Here is a 23,925-nt window from a genome sequence, read left to right as displayed (position 1 = left end):
AGGGATAAAGAAGGACATTACATACTGCTTAAGGAAAGCATAAATCAGCAAGACATAACAATCATAAACATCTATGCCCCAAACATTGGCACATCCATGTACGTCAAACAAATCCTTCTCAATTCCAGAAATCAAATAGACCACAACACAATAATACTAGGTGATTTTAACACACCTCTCTCACTGCTGGATAGATCGTCCAAACAAAAATTGAATAAAAAAACCATAGATCTCAATAACACAATCAACAATTTAGACTTAACCGACTTATGTAGAACATACCATCCAACAAAGAACAAATACACCTTCTTCTCAGGAGCACATGGATCCTTCTCTAAAACAGACCATGTCTTATGCCACAAAGCTACTGTTAGCAAATACAAGAGGATAGAGATACTACCTTGTACTCTATCAGATCATAATGGATTGAAATTAGAAATAAATGACAGAATGAAAAACAGATACTTCTCCAATACCTGGAGATTAAATAATACACTATTATATGATGAATGGATAATGGAAGACATCAGGAGGGAAATAAAAAAATTCTTAGAAGTAAACGAGAACAAGGACACATCATATCAAAATCTCTGGGACTCTATGAAAGCAGTACGTAGAGGAAGATTTATTTCATGGGGCGCATTCAACAAAAGAAGTAGAAATCAACAAATAAACGACTTAACACTACAGCTCAAAGCCCTAGAGAAAGAAGAGCAGAGCAACACCAAAAGTAATAGAAGACAGGAAATAGTTAAAATCAGAGCCGAAATCAACGAAATTGAAACAAAAGAAACAATCGGAAAAATTAACAAAATAAATAGTTGGTTCTTTGAAACAATAAACAAAATTGATAAACCCTTAGCCACACTAACAAAGAGAAAGAGGGAGAAAACTCAAATTACTAAAATTCGGAATGAACAAGGAAATATCACAACAGACAAGAATGAAATATAAAACATAATTAGAAGCTATTTTGAAAATCTATACTCCAACAAAATAGAAAACCTCGAAGACATCAACAAGTTTGTAGAGACATATGAATTACCTAAACTGAACGAGGCAGACATACACAACTTAAATCAATCAATTTCAAGCAATGAAATAGAAGAGGTCATCAAAAGCCTACCAACAAAGGAAAGTCCGGGTCCAGATGGGTTCTCAGCCGAGTTCTACAAAACCTTTAAAGAAGAGCTCATTCCAATACCTCTCAAAGTATTCCATAAAATAGAAGAAGAGGGAACCCTCCCAAACTCATTCTATGAAGCCAATATCACCCTGATATCAAAACCAGACAGAGACACATCAAGGGAAGAAAATTTCAGACCAATATCCTTAATGAACATCAATGCAAAAATTCTCAACAAAATTTTAGCAAATCGCATACAAAAATATATTAAAAAGATAGTGCACCATGATCAAGTGGGTTTTATCCAAGGATGCAAGTTTGGTTCAACATCCGGAAATCAATAAATGTCATTCACCATATCAACAGACTAAAAGTTAAGAATCACATGATTATTTCAATAGATGCAGAAAAAGCATTTGATAAAATACAGCACCACTTCATGCTCAAAACACTAGAGAAAATTGGGGTAGTGGGAACATTCCTTAACATTGTAAAGGCCATCTATGCTAAGCCCATGGCCAACATCATTCTAAATGGTGAAAAACTGAAAGCATTCCCCCTAAAAACTGGAACAAGGCATGGATGCCCTCTTTCACCACTTCTATTCAACATCGTTCTTGAGACTCTAGCCAGAGCAATTAGACAAACCAAAGAAATTAAAGGGATACAAATTGGAAAAGAGGAACTCAAACTATCCCTGTTCACTGATGACATGATTATATATTTACAGGAACCTGGAAATTCCACCAGAAAACTTTTAGAACTCATAAGTGAATTCGTAAAGTAGCAAGTTACAAGATCAATGCTCATAAATCCAATGCATTTTTATACATAAGTGATGAATCTTCAGAAAGAGAAATTAGGAAAACTACCCCATTCACAATAGCATCAAAAAAAATAAAATATTTGGGAATCAATGTCACAAAAGAGGTGAAAGACCTCTACAATGAGAACTACAGAACACTAAAGAAAGAAATTAAAGAAAACCTTAGAAGATGGAAAGATCTCCCATGTTCTTGGATAGGCAGAATTAATATTGTCAAAATGGCCATACTACCAAAAGTGCTATACAGATTCAATGCAATTCCAATTATAATCCCAATGATGTACCTTACAGAAATAGAGCAAGCAATTATGAAACTCATCTGGAAGAATAAGAAACCCAGAATAGCTAAAGCAATCCTCAGTAGAAAGAGCAAAGCAGGGGGTATCGCAATACCAGATCTTCAACTCTATTACAAAGCAATAGTAACAAAAATGGCATGGTATTGTTATCAAAATAGACAGGTAGATCAATGGTACAGAATAGAAGACATGGACATATACCCACATAAATACAATTTTCTTATACTAGACAAAGGGGCCAAAAATATGCAATGGAGAAAAGATAGCCTCTTCAACGAATGGTGTTGGGAAAACTGGAAATCCATATGCAACAGAATGAAACTAAATCCCTATCTCTCACCCTGCACAAAACTCAACTCAAAATGGATCAAGGACCTCGGAATCAGACCAGAGACCCTGCATCTTATAGAAGAAAAAGTAGGTCCAAACCTTCAACTTGTTGGCTTAGGATCAGACTTCCTTAACAGGACTCCCATAGCACAAGCAATAAAAGCTAGAATCAACCACTGAGATAGATTCAAACTAAAAAGCTTTCTCTCAGCAAAGGAAACTGTCAGTAATGTGAAGAGAGAGCCTACAGAGTGGGAGAATATCTTTGCCACTCATACTTCAATAGAGCGCTAATTTTCAGAATCTATAAAGAACTCAAAAAACTCTACACCAAGAATACAAATAATCCAATCAACAAATGGGCTAAGGAAATGAACAGACACTTCACAGAAGAAGATCTACAAGCAATCAACAAACATATGGAATAATGTTGAACATCTCTAGTAATAAGAGAAATGCAAATCAAAACTACCGTAAGATTTCATCTCACCCCAATTAGAATGGCGATTATCAAGAACACAAGCAACAATAGGTGTTGGCGAGGATGTGGGGAAAAAGGTACACTCATACATTGCTGGTGGGGTTGCAAATTAGTGCAGCCACTCTGGAAAGCAGTGTGGAGATTCCTCAGAAAGCTTGGAATGGAACCACCATTTGACCCAGCTATCCCACTTCTTGGCCTATACCCAAAGGACTTAAAATTAGCATACTACAGAGATACAGCCACATCAATGTTCATAGCTGCTCAATTCACTATAGCCAGATTGTAGAACCAACCTAGATGTCCTTCAATTGATGAATGGATAAAGAAACTGTGGCATATATATACAATGGAATATTACTCCGCCATGAAGAATGATAAAATTATGGCATTTGCAGGCAAATGGATGAAATTGGAGAATATCATGCTAAGTGAGATAAGCCAATGTCAAAAAACTAAAGGATGAATGACCTCACTGATAAGCGGATGAGGACATATAAGGGGGTGTAGGAGGGGTTAGTGTTAGGGTTATGGTTAGGTTTAGGGTTAGGGATAAGGAGGGTGGTAAGAATGGAGGAAGGAAGAACTGTATAGAGGGAAAAGAGGGGTGGGAGGGGTGGGGGGAAGGGAAAAAACAACAGAATGAATCAAATAACATCACCCTACGTAAATTTATGATTACACAAATGGTATGCCTTTAAGCCATGCACAAACAGAGAAACAACATGTATCCCATTTGTTTACAATAAAAAAATAAATAAAAAAAATATTAAAAAAAAAAAGCAATCAGGATTGACACCCTATTGTCATGGGAAATTCCTTCAAGAGAAAAGCCTGCTAAATCCCAGGACTGGTCCCCTCTATTTTCAGATATCAAAACTTACACAGTAGGGCTTTATCAATACACCCTCTACCTTTTTTGAAATAACCCAGGGTGAGGAGAAGAGGCTAAGCATGGCCCAACCCTAAACAGGTTTATGTACCTAGCTTGCTTCCTCTCCTTTTCAACTCTCCTCTGTAGTTCATAGAAGTGATTGGCAGGAGCAGGCAGAGTTCAGAAGTGGGTAACAAATATTCTTTGTCCTTCTTGAATAAGAAGCAAAGCTTTTGAACTTAAAAGACAAGGATTTGCTGCTTTTCCTTTCTCTTTTTCAGTTTTCAATATGTATCTAATGACTAATTTCTAAATGCTTGCACAGGAGAAAAAGAATTTTCAAGGCCCAAGGAAAGAAAATCAAAGAATGAGGGCAAGCAGAGATGGGAGGAAGTCATAGTGAGGAAGAGATTCAGTGGCTGCTTCAAAATATGCACAAATGTTAGGTCTAATCTTCATCACTTGAACAACTTATTATACCTGGCTTAGTCTTTTGTTAAAAAAATAATCATGTAACATAGAGAATAAAAGAGGATGAGAAAACTCAATTAATCTTTTCTCACAAGGTAGATTTCCACAGTAATAGTGAACTTACCCAGCATTTTCAAGAAAGCAGAACAAGCAATACACTAGCTCTGAAGATCTGATAATTTAAGGGAGAATAAATCTAAGTGGATAATGGTGTGAATGCCTTCCTGTCTGGGTGTAAATATGGCTTAGAGATTCAGGAAAACATAGGAGAAGAAAGAAAAAGAATTATCCTTCTTTGACATGAAGTATTAAGAAACAACCAGTATTAGCAGCATATAAAGCCAAAATCTAAATGAAGAAATTCTTAGCCTTAATGAAGGTCATATGTAAACATACAGAGAATTCCACACTAGTTTTAAAAGGAAACTTGGGAAATTAACTTCCACACATGATTAACTTTGAGGTTTTTAGAGGAAAGTAACTGCTTATATCCCAAGTAATATTATTTAAAATTTAAGTTCCTTTTTAATTAATGAAGCAATTGAAAGTGACTACCTTTTTATTGCAAGAGAGTAAATTTTTTTTTAAAACAGTTATATCCTCAGGATATTTGTACAGGCTTTCCTTTTGACAGACACAATCTCTGTGGCCTAAGATTATGCCTCAGCTGAAATAGCATTTCCTCAGAGAAGCCTTCCGGGACACCCTGACCAAGAAGGTCAATTCTATCTTACCTCCACTAATCACTAATTCCATGGTCTGTTTTTATTATTTTTAATTACATATTTGTTTATGTATTTACTCTTTTTTCTTTTTCTTTCTACATCAAATTTTAAACTTCACAAAACAAGCTATGACTCTACTTAGGTCTTCAAAGTCCTTCAGAGTTTGTCCCAGGAAACCCAGCACCACAAGTCAGAAACCAAAATCCATGGATGCTCAACTCCCTTACATAACATGCTATAGTATTTGCATATAACCTACATATGTACTCCTGTTTCTTTAAATCATCTGTAGATTACTTATAGTACCTAATACAATGTATATGATATGTAAAGGGTTATTTTACTATATTGTTTAGGGAATAACAAGAAGTCTGTACACATTCAGTATAAATGCAATTATATATATATAATTCAGTATAAATGCAATAATTATATATATATGTAATTAGTCCTAGGTTAATTAAATCTGCAGATGCATAACCCACAGATATGACAAACTGACTATAAATCTATCAACATAGTGCTTAGTATAGAGCAAGTTATCAATTAAATATTTTTAAAAGGATAATAGATGAAAGAAATTAAGTGTGCAGTTAATTGCTCTAAGATTTTTTGGGTAGTATTCTGAATGATAAAGACATTAGTACATATTAAAAGTAACAACCATTTCTATTTGTATCTTTTTTTCAAAATTGCTTTTGTGGCTGTTTACGGTGGTATGCTAGTAAATTTTAAACTATGTGCTCTCTGAATAAAAATGAATGTATGTATAGATATGCATATGTTCCTTATAAATGTACAGATAGAAAGAAAGGATAACATACAATTTACAGCACTGTTCATTGAAAATTCCATATAACCAGTTAACTTCCACAGAATAATTCTGTTGATTTTTCTTGAACTCTTATATCCAGAGTCAGTCTATATTTGAAACTGACAAATAAATACAATTCCAATGTACATTCATTAACATTTTTGTTTATATTATTGAGTGTAGTAGATATAATAACAGACACATGTCAGAATTTTGCATATTTGTTAATGGCATGAGCACTATTTTTTTTGCTGAATCCGATAAAATGTAGTTTTTGAATACTAGAAGATATTTTAAATTTTTTTGTGGTTTATACAATGTAACACCTGTACAGACAACACATTTTTAAATTTATTATGTATTACTATAGTCCTTCATAATTTTCTAATGTATAGATCAGAAGCATGAAAACCTTTTCTGTAAGAAATAATATAGTACACATTTTAGACTTTATCAGCCTTATAGTCACTGCTACAATTTTTTTCTGAAGCCATTTTAATATGAAAGCACTGTAGAAAATTTGTAAATAAATGGGTGTGTTAGTATTCCAGTAAAATTTTTTGTATGAAAGACAATGGACTGGATTTTGCCCAAGTGATGCAGTTTGCCAGTCTTCTGCCTAAATAATTAGCATGATTATAAATTCTCAATTTATAGAATTATAAATTGAGCCTGATTTTTAGCACTTGGTATTTTTATGTATATATGCTCACACCATTGCTGATTTCAAGCTACCAATGTGACATCACTGCATGCTGACTTGGGACCAGATGCACAAGGAATGCCATTATCTAGGATTTCCATATCATATATGATACATATAAATAACCTAAAGGGTACAAATAACAGTAAACAATAGTAAAATAATTAGAAAGTGATAGAATTTGAGTTTTGCTGACTGCTTTTAACATATTTTATTTATTTGGAAGTTCATACAGCATAAATTTATTATTTTTTACATAGTTGCATTTGTAAACTGGCCCCTGAAATATTTGAAAATTCAACCATCTCTTATGAGCTGATAGGAATGGGCTCATGCACATGACAACCTCATCTCATTCCTTCAAACTCTCTCTACGTCTCCTACTTCAACCTGATTCTCTTGTTTCTTCTCACTTTCCCTTATGTCTTAACAGGGCAGTTCCTTTTCCTAACTTTCATTTTTAATCTGTAGTGTTCACTGTGACTATTCTTCATCTCGACATAATCCCTCAGCATGCTTCCCCCAACTACTCCTACATTACTGATTATGCTCAAAATTATATATTTGGCTCTGTAGTACCATTCACATTTCTAAGTAGGTTGCTGGGTTTTTTTTTTTTTTTTTCCCATGTGTATATTTTGATTTTCTACTGTTGTCTCAAGTTTAAGAAATCTAAACAGGTCATGAAATTTTTCAGCCTCCTTTCTCTTTTCCCTTAATTGTTCAAGATATTGCCACAATTCTGTCATTCAGATCAGTAGGAAGTTTTTAGTTCAGCTTCTCCTGGGCCAGCATCTGACTTTACCAATATTTCTCACTAAATAGTCTCTCTATATCACATCTTCCCATATGGCTCATAATAAATGATAACAGTAGTCTCTCATCTGATCTCCCTATTGTTAGCTCTGTCATAGAAGGGTTTCTTATAATGCAGTGAGACTCATTTGTTCTGAATCCTAAAACACTAATCAACAAAATTGATTTTATAGGCTTCCTCACTAAATCTATTTCACACCTCTAGTTTCAAGTTTCATAATTTAGTTTATTGTTAGAAAGTATTGTGATTATTCAAAATATTTTCAAATAGATAAAATTCTAAAATATAACTTTTATTTTCTTTTTAAAGGGGTAGCCAATAAATAATGTGCTGATCTCTTTTAGTTTCTAATGCATTTTAAAGTGTTGGAAACTGCATTTGGAAATTGAAAAGATACGTTTGTACTCAAACAATAAAAAATGAATTAAAGAAACTATAGATATCCTAAAGATGCTTCATATGGGAAAAAAAAAACTTGTCATTTATCTATCCATTCGATAAGCTGAATAAATATATTAGCCAAGCCCTAAGAATTATGCCAAGTAATAAAGTTATTAGAATGAATAAGACACATCCTGTCTTTAAAAAACTGCAATGTACCCAAATAACATTATAAACAACATATTTTTAAAATAACCTTACCTCAGAAAGTTTTCAAGTTTTGAAAAAAAGTGTATTAAAAACTAAAAATCCATGTAGCATTTCAAGAATAATTTAAAAGAAGGTTCTTTGTTGAAGAATATTTTCTTCATTAGGCAAGTTAGATAAAGCTAAAGTTAATATTCAACAGCTTTTTTCAAGTTAACTTTTTTTTTTTTTTTTTTTTTTTTTTTTGCGGTGCTGGGGATTGAACCCAGGGCCTTGTGCTTGCAAGGTAGGCACTCTACCAACTGAGCTATCTCCCCAGCCCTTCAAATTAACTTTTAAAATACATTAAATTTCAGGCAGCAATAAATGTTATAAAGATCTTTAAAAATATTTTATCTCACTTCAAATTTTAATGGGAATTTTCATAGCCCATTTTATTTAATCTTTTCTTTCTTTCTTTCTTTCTTTCTTTCTTTCTTTCTTTCTTTCTTTCTCTTTTTAATTTTGGTACTGGGGATTAAATACAGGGGCTCTTTACCACTGAGTTACATCCCCAGCCCATTTTTATCCTTTTTATTTTTACTTTGAGACAGGGTCTCACTAAGTTCTGAGGCTGGCCTCAAACTTTTGATCCTCCTGCCTCAGACTACTGAGTCACTGGGATTACAGGGGTGCACCACCATGCCCAGCTAAATCCTTTTTTTCTAAGAGAAATATGTTTACATTTATTGCGCTAAAGCAATTCATACTTTAACATATGTTTGGCCCAACAGATCAATAATACTACTCTCAGAACAATATAGATTTTTTTACATGTCAAAAAAGTTTTAGTTTTAGTGATTATATACTCCAAAAAGGAAATTAAATAAATTTCTAAAACACCTTTTCAATCACCTTTTTAACATGTTGATTTTAGATGATATGTAATATCTTGAGTGATTATTAATGTAACATAGAATACTACATGTATATAGATCATAATAAACATTAAAATTAAAATATTACTTAGTTGGCTTCTCTAAATTAAAATACATGCTATCAGTTTTCCCATTAATAAAGTAGTACAACTCTGTAAGAAGACTTTTTTTTCTTAATATCATTTAGTAAAAATTCCCTGTTGTAAATAAATTGAAATTCCACCACAAACAACTCAAAATTTTAGTAGGAACTATCTATAATAAAGCTTTTGGATAATATAAACATATTTAACTCAGCTACAGTATAGTTTAAAACATGCAATATTCTGCATCAAAAAAATAATAGGAAAGAATAACAATTAAAATCCAGAGTATTTAATTCTTTACTTATATTGTAGAATCAAACTACCACATACTTAAGGAAAGGTATATATTTTTAATGATTATAGTGTTTATCCACCTGGATTTCATGAAATTCTTAATCTTCATTGTTATAGTAAGCCTAAAAAACTACTCTTTGGTTCAGGAGGATTAAGAAGAAATCTGTCTTCACTATTTCATTAACTCTAGTAGTAGACATTAAATCTCCTTCTTGGAATTAAATGTCCTATGAATGTGCAAAGTCAGAAAATGAATTTTTTGGTAAGCATTTTCTTGAATGACTTTGTGTTCCAAATGTGATAATCTGAATGCTATCATTAAACACAATTGAACCACTTAAAAAGTACCTTCGAGCTGAATAAGAAAGTTGAACAAAGATCTGTTTCAGTTCTGAAATACTATGATATCAAACTTAAAGCCTTTTTTAATTGCCTTAAAAGCTCATGAAAAATTTCTTTCTAAAGTCAGTGGAGATGTCATATCTTTGTCATATCTTCTTTCCATTAAGAATTTTTTAAATTATTCACCAGTTACTCAGTACCAAACCTCATGATAATTATCAGTGACCAATCTACTGCCAATTTTAGACATTATATGATATGACAAGACATTACATAAATCTCTCCTCTTCTGGCTCATAAACTGGTTTTGATAGAAAATAGTGAAATATACTCTAAATTGGTGAAAAATAATTATTATTTGAATATCTGCACAAAGTTCTTACTTTAGAGACAAAAATAGCAACGTGAATCTTTATTTGTTGAAAATAAATATCACAACTGTGAAAAAATGTACAATCACTAGTAGAAGCAAGAGAAAACAGAAGAAGAAAGAAATCTACATTCAAAATCAACTCCATCATTCTCATGACATATATATAACATGCATGCTACAGACATTCTCAGTTTTTAAGTTTTTATAAAGAAACTTTATAATTCATTTGTACAGTTGTAAACAAGTAGAAATTTGGTCATGCACCTAGAGTATGCATTACTTTCTCTGCTAGTGACTCAATTATATATTAAAGTAAGTTCAAAGTGAAACACTTCAGTATAAGTGCATTGATTAAAAATATACAGTCTTGGAGAGAGCAGCTTTCATGTATTTGATTCTCTATTCTCCATGGGGCTTACCCTTCCAGTCCTTCAAAACTCACCAAAGTTGGACTAAAGAGCCCTACCGAAACTTTAAAACCACATTGCACAGAAGTCTTCCACCAACTTTTAAAAAAAAAAATCAGTACCAAGGCATTTGAGGAAGTATGGATGGCTGATCTTCATTCAGGCTTTGGTCATCACAGGTATGTGCTGAACCATCCATCATTCTTGCTGCATGGCACACCCAGACCTAATGGATCAAGCTAAGCTGAGGGACCACAGGATTCCTCCTGCAAGTGCACCTCATAAGCCATTCTATCTTCTGATCTTGCAGCATCCCCAGCTAACAGAGAGTAGCTGTTGCTAATGTCAAAACCCAGATATCCTCCTCAGCACTTCCCCCCATATTTCTAAAGCCAGGAGAAATCTGTCCAGCCTGGAGGGAATCATACCTTCCAGTATAATGTGTTCAAGACATTTTGTCTATAGCCATGAATCCCCTTCCTTTCAACTCCTCCTTCATCCCTCCCAATTCTTCTAGAGACTTCTGCTTTCAGAAAGCAGAACCAGACAGATCTGTAGTCTCCTTTCATTCCATCCATGTCTGATTTGATGATCACAGTGGAGAAAATCCTCCTTAAACAGAAGGAAAAGGGAAGCAGAACACAAGAAGAAATATGTAGATTAACATCGCAAAATGCTACCAGTCCACAAGAGCATTTCTTCACTTTTTTTTTTAATTTCACTAAAATCATTTGAAGTATGCAAAGTCTCTTAAGAATACCCTCTCATCTAAATGTTCTGCTTCAAGCAACTAGTTTAGAAACAGTTGTTATACCTTTTATAGGGAAGACAAAGAGTGGTAGAGTTTGTGATAAAAATAATACTCTTTGAGTTATTATCTCCCCATATTTAACATTATAGAAAACTGAAAAGAAAAGAAATCATGGAGTTAAGAAAGGCCAGCCCTCTGCCTCAACTAGTCCGACCTGCCAGTAGAGTCCCAAAGGATGCTCAATCTTACCTTTACTGTAGATCAAATGGTATAATATCCTTGCCCTTCCATACTTAAGTATGTCATTGAATATTGTGATTATCTTTTCAGTATCTTCAATCTTCTCCTTCTCATCAAAGTTCCACTATTTTGCTTTACTCTCTTCCATATTGAAATTAATGTCTTTCCTCCACCTTTAAGGCCTTAGTAAGCTACCACCCTGTCCATCGTCAACCTTTAGAGCCAAACTTAAAAAAAAATGTGGACAGTTTTATCTCCAAATTCACTCCAGCCATCAGAGTAACCCTCTCTATAGAAGCATTTCTTATCCAAGGTGACTTCCTCAGGGTACATCCAGTGGGAACTTCTCATTTCTTACATCATTTCCAATGTATTATTTTCTGGCCTGTGTCTTCTGTTCATCTGCTAACACTATGAGGTCCACTGGGCATAGTGAAAAGCACATAGTACTTACCACCAAATCTGTTGTCTAATAAAGAAAGGTAGAGAAAACTGTACTCCTAGTTGTCTCAAAATTCCAGGAAGGAAAATATATTCCCTTGAAAAATAAAGATCTAGATGTCAGTTTGAAACTAATTCAGAAATGTCAAGAACTTTAGTTTTGTTTATTTTTATGGTCCTGTTGCTGGACCATTGCTATTGCTGCTTGTTGATATTGCAAAATATTTCTTCCAGGGACCTTAAGGAAGACTTTTCAAATATTCTCTCCAAACTGATTTTCTATCCCTATTATTCTTGGGAAACAGTTCCAAAATAAGAACAGAAAATCCTATTAAATCATTCAAAATATTTATCTGTAACTAATCTTTGTCAGGCTCATCATGATACAGATCCTCATAAGATTTCAAGCTATTTTTACCTTGGTATTATATTATTTTTGAATTTATGATATAGAATCCTTATGGTATGATAATTGTCATATCTTATGCTCCATTTTATAATGCAAGTATCTTGTTTTAGCAATAATTCAATAGATAGTACATTATTAATGGGATCAAACTACTTGTCTAAGAAAGTAATTGAAGGAGGCAAAACTGTTTTCCCATTGTCTGTGAAATAGTATTATTTCTTTCATAGGAAGGCTTCTCTGGTCCCCACAAATACTCCCTCCACCCTTTCAGGTCTCTATTGTCCTATAGATCACATTGCAAGACAAAGGTTTATTTCCTTCCACTTTATTTCAGACTGCTAAAACAGAAAGAGTTTGCTCTTAATCATCTGTGTATCTTTATGATCAACTACAGTGTCCTGTGTGACCCAATAATACTAAAATGATGAAGATAGCAAATTTATGATCCACCTACTTCCATAATTATGCTGATATCGTCTAAACCAAACACTTATTAATAATTGAAATGTCAGTGTTCAATGATATATAAATAATACTCAAATGTGAAACATAAATGATAAAAAGAGGCAGGTCATTGGCAGAGAGGGCACAATGCTTCTTCTGCCCTATAATCCCATATCCACTGTGATCTCCAACTGAGTTTTTTTTTTTTTTTTTTTTCTTAATTCCCCTCAGAACAGTGTAACACTCTGTCCCTGAGCCCTCACTGAGCTGCAGTGAGCATTCTGTTAGAGGGATCTTCTGTCACCACATTGCTCTGCATTGACTGCTGAGTCAGACAACCTTTGAAACTGAAGACCCTGAGAAATAAATCATGACATAACATTCCAATTATAGTAAGTTCTCTTCACCCTTTATTCAGATGTAGAAGAAACCAAAAAACCTAGAGTTTGAAAAGGTGGCACTAGGACTTAGAGACCTTGAATCCTGCACTCAGAATTATACACCACTGTTGAGCTGTCCCACTGTGTGATCCACCAAAGCAGTTCTTACTCTGGTACTCCCTGCAGGAGAACAAGTCAAGGAGTCTCTATTTGATAACCCAATATTCTTTTTTCATTACTTTTGTCTTCTAAATCCTACTTGTAGGTATAAGAACAAAAACTTTATATATGTATCAGAGATATATATTCACATGGTCACTGACCAAACATATATTTTTAGTCTGGTCCCAAATCCCCCTGATATACCATGGTAGATCTTACCCTAAAATCCCCATTCACATAAGCTATCCTGATAATGTGGTCCAGGGGAATCTTTCAAAAATCCCCACCCTGTCAGTAAGCAATCAAGGATTAGTCATGTTTCCCAGACAACACACTGTAACTCTCTCTATATATATTATCTTTGTGTCATCTGATAACCCTATTTTCCACACTGACTTGGAACCACTGATAGATTTGCTTTCCATGTCTCTTTCTATTGAATGTGTTTTTATTCTTTCTATTGAATGTGTTTTTATCATATGTTGTGCATTCAAGAAAACCTGCCTTTCTGGTTTTTGTGGGATGGAGAAGCATGGCTGGTGCCTCCTGGTCACTACCAAGAACTGATATTGCACCTAGGCTACTTTTGGTATACACCCAAACTTTGAAGTTTACTCAGTTTTCTTCAACTGTCTGAGCTTAGAAAAAGTGTGTGAATGAGCTGAGGGTTGTCCTTTATGTTCATTCTTTCTTTTTCTTTGTATGTTATTTTAACTATGATAAGAAAATACATAACACAAAATTTACCATCTTAATCATTTTTCAGTGTACAGTTCAGTGACATTCACATTTAAGTATGTTCACCACCACCACAAGCATCCATCTCCAGAACTCTCATCTCCCACACTGAAACTCCATACCCATTAAACAAAACACCCACTTCCCTTTTGTCCTAGCTCATGGCAAACCCATCCTACTTTCTATTTCTAGGAATTTGACTACTCTAGGTATTTAATTGTAATCACATAGTACTTGATTGATGATTTAATTCAGCATAATGTGGTCAAGGTTTATCAATGTCATAGCATAAATCAGATTTTCCTTTCTAAGGTTGACTATTCATTATATGTATAGGTTGTATTTTGTTTACCCATCCATCCATCCATCTGTGAACACTTGGGATGTTTCCATTTTTAGCTATTGTAACACTGCTATGAAGATAAGCATGCAGTTGTCTGTTGATTCCTTGTGTTAACTATTTTAGGTATAACCCAGAAGTGGAATTGTTGGATCACATGGTAATTCCATGTTTAATTTTTTTGAGGTATTGCCATACTGTTTACATTAATTCTTGTATCTACCATACTCCAAAATATTCTCTTCAAGTGCACATATTTTAGTATAAAAATGAGGTCAAGTGTATTAATTATCTAAGGCAGTATACCAAATTACTCCCAGAAGTTAACAACTTAAAGCAACAAAAACTTATCTCTCAGTTGCTGTGGCTCAGGAATCTGAGTGCAGCTTAGCTGGGTGTCTTTGACTCAGTGTGCTCTGCAACAAAGGTATTGACAGGGGTATAGTCAACCCAAGTTCCAACTGGGAAAGATCTGCTTCTAAAGTCACTTGTATGTCTAGAGAAAGTCTCAGAAGATGCACTGGCAAGTTCACAAATGGTTGCTTTGCCATAGTCCTTGCTGACTGTGGGCAGAGATAAGCAGTTCTTTGCGACATGGACCTCCACTTAGGGCAGCTAACAGTTGCATTTTCTGCTCTTTTTGAAACCTAATCTAAGGAATGATATCTCAATACTTTTGCTATATTATATTCATTAGGTCTGGTTGACACTCAGGACAAGGCAGGGTATTACATAAGGATATGAATGACAAGAGGCCAAGATCACTGAGACCATTTGAAAGGTTACCTATCACAGTATGATACCTATTTTGTTTTTGTTTCCATTGCTATCATCTAGAAGAACTGGCATATAGAACACTCTCAAAATATGTTTAATGAATAAGCAAATATTAGTGGAAATATGAAGACTGTCCTTCCTCCATACCTTATATGGTATTTGAAATCAGAAAATTTAACCTGGTATAACCTGAGGAAACTTTTAACAACAGAAATATGCTTTTTCAACTTTTTTTATTATGTAACATTAAAAAAATCAGAATCACATTAACGTATCACCCAGAAAGTATAAGGAAAATGATACCACTTACTAACTCCTTTTGTATATTTCCTGGTATTCTGGTGGTAATTTTGTCATTTTATGACATAAGGGAATAGATAATAAGGTTGGAGATAATGCAGTCTATTTTAAGAATTTAATATTGGTTACTGAAAGGCTTTTATGCTTCAAGTTAAAGAAAGCAAAGTGTATTACGCTATATACATACATGCTGTTTATTCTTGGATTCTTTTTTAAAATCATATTGATTTTTAGAGGAGACTTTTAAATTACATCAACAGTAAGGAGGAAAAATATCGTTTTTAGGCATGGGCAGACTGCTACCAAAAATATACCTAACTGTACCCCTAGTTATTTAATATTTTTAAATAATATTATTTGATATTGTTTCCTAAACTAGTTACTTATAATCAAATTTTTTAAATCAGTGATAATTTATTAGAGTCCTAAAAATTGTTAGGTAGATTATCATTCCTTGCCTACCAGTGTGAAAGATGTACTCTTGGATTTTTTCAAATTGTACAATACACAGTTCAAATATTTTCAACAACAACAACAAAAAGATGTAATTCTTTTTTTCGCTGATTCTTTTTAGTTACATAAAACATTTGTATGCATGTTGACATAATCACCAAAGCATGGAATATAATTTGCTCTAATTCAGTCCCCAACACTTCCCCTCTCCTCCCTGCCTTCCTCCTCCTGCTCTCCTCCCTCTACTCTAATGACCTTTCTGCAATTAATTTATAGTTTTTTAAATTAGTGTCATGTGGATATACTTGATGTTGGGATTCACTGTGCTACATTCATGTATGTTCATATGAAAGTTCAGTCTGATTAATTCTACTGTTCTTCCCTTTTCCTTTCTCTCCTTCCTCCATTTCAATCTCCTTCAGCTACTCTACTGATCTTTCCTCTATTTTGATGAAAGTCCCTCTTTTTTTTTCCTTTCTCTCTTTCTTTCTTTCCTCACATCCCCTATTTTATATTTGATTCTGCATATCAGAGAAAACATCCAATCTTTGACTTTGGGGGACTGGCTTATCTCACTTGCATGATTGTCTCCAGTTCCATCCATTTACTGACAAATGCCATAATGTCATTCTTCTTTATGGTTGAGTAATACTCCATTGTACATGTGTTTTATATACATTATATAAAACACATTTTCTTTATCCATTTATCTTTTGAAGGGTGCCTAAGTTGTTTCCATAGTGTGGCTATTGTGAATTGTGCTGCTATAAATATTGGTATGCTGTATCACTATGGTAGGCTGATTTGAGTTCTTTTGGATATATACCAAGGAGTGGGATGGCTGGGCTATATGGTTATTCTATTCCTAGTTTTTTGAGGAACCACCATACTGCTTTCCAGAGTGTTCCCACTAATTTGAAGTCCCACCAACAATGTATGAGTATAGAATTATCCCCACATCTTCATCAATATTTATCATAATGTGTATTATTGATAATTGCCATCCTGACTGGAGTGAAATGAAATCTCAGTGTAGTTTTATTTTTACACATAACAGTTTTTTATTTGTTTTTTTAGATATACATGACACTAGAGTGTATTTTGTCATGTTATACATACTCAATGTAGTTTTGTGTTTCCCTAATTACTTGACTTAAAGAACATTTTTTTAAAATACGTGTTGATCATTTGTATTTCCTCTTTTGAGAAGGGTCTATTTAGTGTTTGTGCCCACTAATTGATTTGATTATTTGGATTTTTTTTCTGGTGTTCATTTTTTTGAGTTCTTTGTATGTTCTGGAAATTAGTGCCCTATCTGTAGAACAGGTGGCAAAGATCTTCTCCCATTCTGCAGGCTCTCTCTTCATGCTCTTGTTTCCTTTACTGTGCAGAAGCTTTTTAATTTGATGATATCCCATTCACCAGAGCAGATCATAAGCTATTTGGAACTACTGTACTAGAGAGAGAGAGAATGGTTTAAAAAAGTTTCAGGGATTAGGTACCTCAGATGAGTGGGAAATATTTTAAGGAATCTACTGGCAAATATTATGAGGCCACTTGCAGGATTTAGCAGATGTATGTAATTTTCAGTTAGTAATGACTGCCCATGATGGGAGAGAAGAGAGCAGTAGAAAAAGATTTACTTGTCATGCTGCTTGCTGTGTGATAATGATGACAATAAATAGTGTCATCTGTTCTCTTATACTTCTTAGTGCCTATCACAGTTACTGAGGAATAAGTATTTGGGGAATTTTTTAATCCAAATATTGAGAAGTCTAAATAGTTCTTTATTACCCTTAATTTACGATGAAATAAGTGCCAGACTTCCCAGTCATATTGATGTTATTTTAACTAAGAAACACATCTTTCATTTTAATAATAAAATTATATTACTTTATTTTATATATCCTAAAATTCTGACTTTGCTGTTCATGTTTTAAAATGATTTTTATGAACACATATGCTTTTTAACTTCTTAAAAGTTCCTAACTCTATAGAACTTTTTTTTAAATCAACTTTTTCTTAAATTATAAACCCCTCTAAATATTAGAATTCCAAATGTGTTATATCTCAAAATTGTGTTAATTATTACTAAATTTCTTTAGAACTTCTCAACTTTGGTTTAAGAACTCATGAGTACACCTCCAAGTCTAAATTTAATTTGTTCTGTTCATAGCAAATAAAATTTACATTAATGGTCTCAGAGGGTTATTGGCGATACTTCAACCAAAATTTTGTTGTAATTCTTCCTGTTTAAAATCTGGGAGTATTAACTTAAAACCTGAATAATCACTTATAAATGATTTAAAATTACAGGCTTAAAATTAAAATATGAGTTCATAAAAAATAAGAATTTCATGAAAGAAATGTAAAAGAAACAGAAAAGTAAAAACAAGGTCCTCCATTATTTAAACATAAAATGATCAGCAGAAATCTAGGGTAGGAAATAGATTGTGTCATAATTCTAAGGTCAAGAACATCTTAGAAACTCAGGGTTGGGGAGATAGCTCAGTTGGTAGGGTGCTTACCTTGCAAGCACAAGGCCCTGGGTTTGATCCCCAGCACTGCAAAAAAAAAAAAAAGAAACTCAGGCAACTGTTTTTCTGACAATGAAGTTTGTAGGATAACAGTGCAACTTCTAATTGTATAATGAAAAGTTGATCACTGTTGATTAACTAGCCAAAAACAACAACAGAAAAAAAAAAAAAAAAGAATACATGTTTCTCATGTCTTCTACTTGTACATAAGGCAGGTGACATTCTTTTCATATTGCAACTGCAAATTAGTGTTTAAAGCCTAGTGAACTGCAGAAACCCTGTCCTTTGATCACACTGTGAGCGTGCTGTTCTCTAGAATTGGTTAAGGCAGATCCAAGTTCCCTCACTAGACTCTTAATCTCCTTATCATACTTTCTCACTATCAATACTTGAAGAGAACACAAGAAGTGCCAATTAGGGTACAATTTTCTATCCATTAAAAGAATCAACTATCAAGTATCATTGTTGGAAGATGAGTATACCATATCACTTTGCAATGAAAACTTTAAAGCATGATGTGATTATAAACTTGAAAAGAGCGTTAGATCAGAGTTCTTTAAAGTTCATGTAGTTTCTGAGCTTCAGGCATCAGCAATCCTAAAACTGTAATATGTAAGAAACCTGTTGAGGAACGTGCTTCTAATCAAAGGACCCCAAGAAAGAGAAGGAGAGAAAAGCAGAAGAGAAGAATGGCTCCTAGGTTTGTGGCCCGAGATATAGCTATCTCCACACCAGAAACTGATAATTCCAAGTGGAACAGATTTGGAAGGGTGGAGGTCAGGTGTTTAGGTTTGTATGGGTTAACTTTGAGATGCTTGTTAGGTAAACTAAGTCCTTATGACCTAACTAGGCACAGAGATACAGGATGGTAAGAAAAATAAAATTCCAAAACATGCATTGTTCATATAAGTAACAGTGCTATAAGGATATGCTATAGAAATCCTAGGACACATTGCTCTTGCATTTTGTACAAAGGCTAATGTTCTTCCCACATCCATTTAAAGAGAAAGAAATCAGTTTGCCTTTGAGAAATCATTTTCTTTCCATATGCATTATTTGTTGTTGTACTAGTGATATATGGCTATTAAATATGGTTATAAATATTTAAGCTATTAATGGTTGCGTTACACATTACAAATAGCACTATGAGCTCACCAAGCACTGTAAGTGATATACTCTGGTTCCCCAAGGAACTGCGGATAAAGTCACCACCACAGTTGGAGGACATAATGTGCCTTCACCAGTGACAAATGAGTGCTGTCTCAGGAACAGATACTACACTGAGTTTATTTTAGTCAGTAAAATTGTGGCATAGAGAGGATATTATGTAAACTGATAGGACACAAAGACTATGAAAAAAATTAAACTCTTTTGGAATTCATTTTACACCAGAATAAATCCTGAAATGAATGTAAAAGAATGCACTGATGACACCAGTTGTTTAAGGACCCTGCATACAACATTTTGTATTTTTCCACTCTTATATATTTCTTGCTTCTTTTTCTGCCCTTAATTTTTTTTTATAGTTTTCCATTTTATGGGGAATTTCTCCTGCTCATACTTTGTATCACTGCCACAAGGTAAAATTAATAACTCATCTCGGCAGACAGCTATAGTATAAGGTGCAGAATGGAAGAAAGGCCAAGTTGACAGAGGTCCAGGTTAGGTTGGTTTCTTCATTTCCATGAGTTTTGATTGTGTTACACATATCTATTAATTTCTCTGAGTATCAGTTTCCCAGCTTATAAAGTGGAAATTACAAACCAACCTAACAGCTATTGTGAAATTAAATGAATATAGAGAGCTGTTTAGTATAAGCTTCTATACTAATAAAATTAGTATGATATAATATGGCAATAATTACCTTTGTATAATTGAGACAAATGTGTGTGCAAGTGCCTTAGGCTAATTTATTATGGAACAGCCCTCGACTGTATGTTGCTTCTGCAGTGGATACATATGGTACATTATCTCTAATTTTTATAGCAATCTCCAAAAGCAGACATCGTTTCTCCATTTTATAAGGAACTGAAACCAAGACTCAGAACAAGTGATGTGCTCAAAGTCACACAAATAGGAAGAGGCAAAGCCTAGCCTGGTCTGCCTAATTCCAAAACCTGCGCTTAGTCCCCAAACCACAAATACAGTGGAGAGGTGACTAGGGCAGAAGTGCTTGACTGAAAAGCACCCCAACACACACACACCCCTCACCCCAGGCAAGTTACGGGAATGTGTTGAAACTCAGTGTTCTCATCCCTAAGATTACACTAGATGATCTTCAGAAACCCAGGAAAATAATTTCCCAGAATGAGTAAGGATTCTGGGATCTGTATATTTTTTAAAATGTGGTTTGTTTTTGCAAAGTCAGTTACCTAATTGAATCCTTTGCTGTTCTCAGATTATTCTAAGGCAAGTACTGATGTCAACACAGAGAAGGAATTTCCTTAGGTCTACAAAGGCAAAAGGAATCCGTCTGGGCTACATAAGCCTTGTTTGCTCTCTCTTTGTGCTGTTGTATGCTCTAGGCCTTCCCAGAAAAATGAAATTCAACACTACAACAAAGAATGAGTATATTTTCATGTACTTACATTATCTGTTTCAAGTATTTTTAAAGCATACTTTATTAACTATTATTGATGATAACAAATTACTTTCTAATTATCATTTGATGATGTCTATATTAAATATGGATAGATAAACTTGATTTAATGCTTTACTCTTACAGAAAGAATATGAGTGTCTTCTGGGATTAAAAAATATAAAAAAAGAGTTTATGTTTCTTACCTTCTCATTATTCTATACATCTGGGCTTGGAGTCAATATATCTGGACTACATCAAGCCTCTTGCAGTAACTTATAGACTATTTCCACTACATATTAAAAAAATTCTCGTATTACCCAAACATCCATATTACAAAATTCTTGTCCTTTGTTTGATTAATGCAAAGTAATTAGATTTTTACAAAGCTATGGGATAAATTTGCTGTATCTTCAGCCTTCAGATATTCTTTAAAGGTAAACAACAATACTGTTGGAATTAAATGCTATATTCAGAATTGACGACAGCTAAGGAGACTCCAGCGTAGACCATGGTATGAGTATTTTCAATACACAAAATTAAAGTGCAAAGTTGAAATGAGAATTTTTCCTTGATTTAATTAATAAGCACAAATTAAAACATAAAATAAGTAAATCAGGATAATTCTCTGATCCATGCTGCATCTTTGAAGTTTACGAAATTTCAACTTATTTTGTGATATGGTTCTAATTTCTTAAGAACCCTCACATTAACTAAATTAGTCTACTGCATTTGAAATCACAAGAGATTCTATACAACAAAACATTATGTTGATTGATTGTGATACTTAACTATGCTTAACACTTATTTAGCACTTTACTTCCTCAAAGCACTTTCAAACATAAACTAATTAATCATCATGTCACTGTGATGTCAGGAACGTGGTAGAATTCCCATTTCTGAGATGAAGGAATTAAATGAAGTGTCCTAAGACAATGGAAGACTTTAAAAAGTCTAAACATCAATACCTCAGGAAAGTTCCAACTAAATGTCTAGAGTGGAGAGTTGCCTGTGTGTTTATGATATACTGAGAGCAGTGCAAGTTAATTTCATATCACGATACAGTCATAGCCCCTTTCTCACCCACATGTAGAACATGTGGTCATTGCCAACAATTCTCAGAGAGAATTATACAAAATAATTCTGCCTAATGTTGTACATTTTAAAAACATAACATTTTAATAATTTAAAAATTCCTATGAATTTAAAAAAATATTTTATTCCAAAATTTTCATTTTTGCATCATGAATCATGTTTGACAAAATCAAGTACTAGAAAGCTTTAAAAAATTGTTTAAAAAACAACAAATATTGACTCTGAAGTCTAAGTTTTTCCCAAGGCAGATTGTTATTTTTTAAATGCTGATTTTTCTAAAATATAATCAATAAATAATTTATAGCTTCTTAAAGGAATGCCATTCAGAAAGTGTCACTATTTCAATTTTACTGAAGATTTTTACTTGTCACATTATATGGTACTGTTGATCTGACATAGATGAAACTCAGTATGCTACATATTCCAAAAGCATATTAATTTTTGACTGAAGTATAATATACAGAGAAAAAGGGATATAAATCATATAGTTCATTAAATTTTTAGCAAATTAATAAAACCGGGTAACCACCAGATGGATTGAGAAATAAAACACCAAATGTTCCTGAGTTCTTCCTCTTAGTAACTGTCTTCTAAAGGCAATCTCTGTTCTGACTCCTAGCACCATTAATTATTTTGCTTATTTTCAAGTTTTTTGAAAATGTAATTATACAGTATGTATTTCTGCTGTTTTGTAACTGTTTTCTTTCAATATTTTTGTGCAAAAATTATTCACGGTGTTACAAGCAGTAGTTCCTTCATTTCCCTTGTCTTATAGTATTTCCTAGCACTTTGTGTATCTATATGTGTGTGTGTGTGTATCTACACATAACACAATTTATTGATAGATTCTACTGCTGATAGACACTTGGGTCATTCCAGTTGGAGCTGTTACAAAGAGTATACTTATGAGCATTTCATATATGTATTTTGCTGCACATAGGTATAGATTTCTATGTAAAATCTCATACATGAGAGTTCCTGTTTTATAGCCTTTCCTCAAGGTCAAAAAGTATTCTTTCATGGTATCTTTTCTATTAACTTTATTGGCTTATCATTTATTTTAAATTATAAAATCAAGTTAATTTTTGCTTATGATGTAATTAAAGAATGGATATAATTCATTTTTTAATATTTTCAAAATCCTTTCTCCACCATACTGAAATTACCCCCATCAATGTAAAGATTTGTCATGGATTCCATCTCATTTCCTGTTTGTATTTATACAAGTGATATGTTGCTATTCATATTTCTGAAGTACCACAGCTTTGCAGCATATAATGTACAACCTACAATGTGAAGCATATAATGTAATCCTGGCAGTGTTAAGTAAATGGCCAATGTTTCAAAATCTAGTGTATAATCAAGAAATTGTAATTTGTAATTCTATTAACTACCTCATCATATTTAGAAGCACCTAAAACTAAAATTTGTGCTCATATAGAAAAAAACAGACCACTACTCTCCATTCCATTATAGTATTTCTCACATTAACCACATTCCAAAGGCCCTTCCTGGTCCTATTTTAGTTTCTCAGTTCCCATTGAACTTTGGCGGTAAGTCATTATGATACATCAGTGAAAGGTGACATGGAGTAAATACACCCTAGAAGACTAATGCCAAAAAAATTTCATGTCTATGTCAGCCCTGATGTGCAAAATTGAGCTCCAAAGCTAAAAGTTCTACAAAAACACTTTCTAGAAAACAATTCGTTTCCATGTATGTATAATGTATCAAAATACATTCTACTGTCATGTATAACTATGAAGAATAAATTTTTAAAACAGAATAAAGAAGAAAGCAATTCATT

Source organism: Sciurus vulgaris, assembly GCF_902686455.1.
Source record: "Sciurus vulgaris genome assembly, chromosome: 10".
In the NCBI taxonomy this organism is placed as follows: Eukaryota; Metazoa; Chordata; class Mammalia; order Rodentia; family Sciuridae; genus Sciurus; species Sciurus vulgaris.
Note: the sequence above shows the minus strand (reverse complement) of the source record.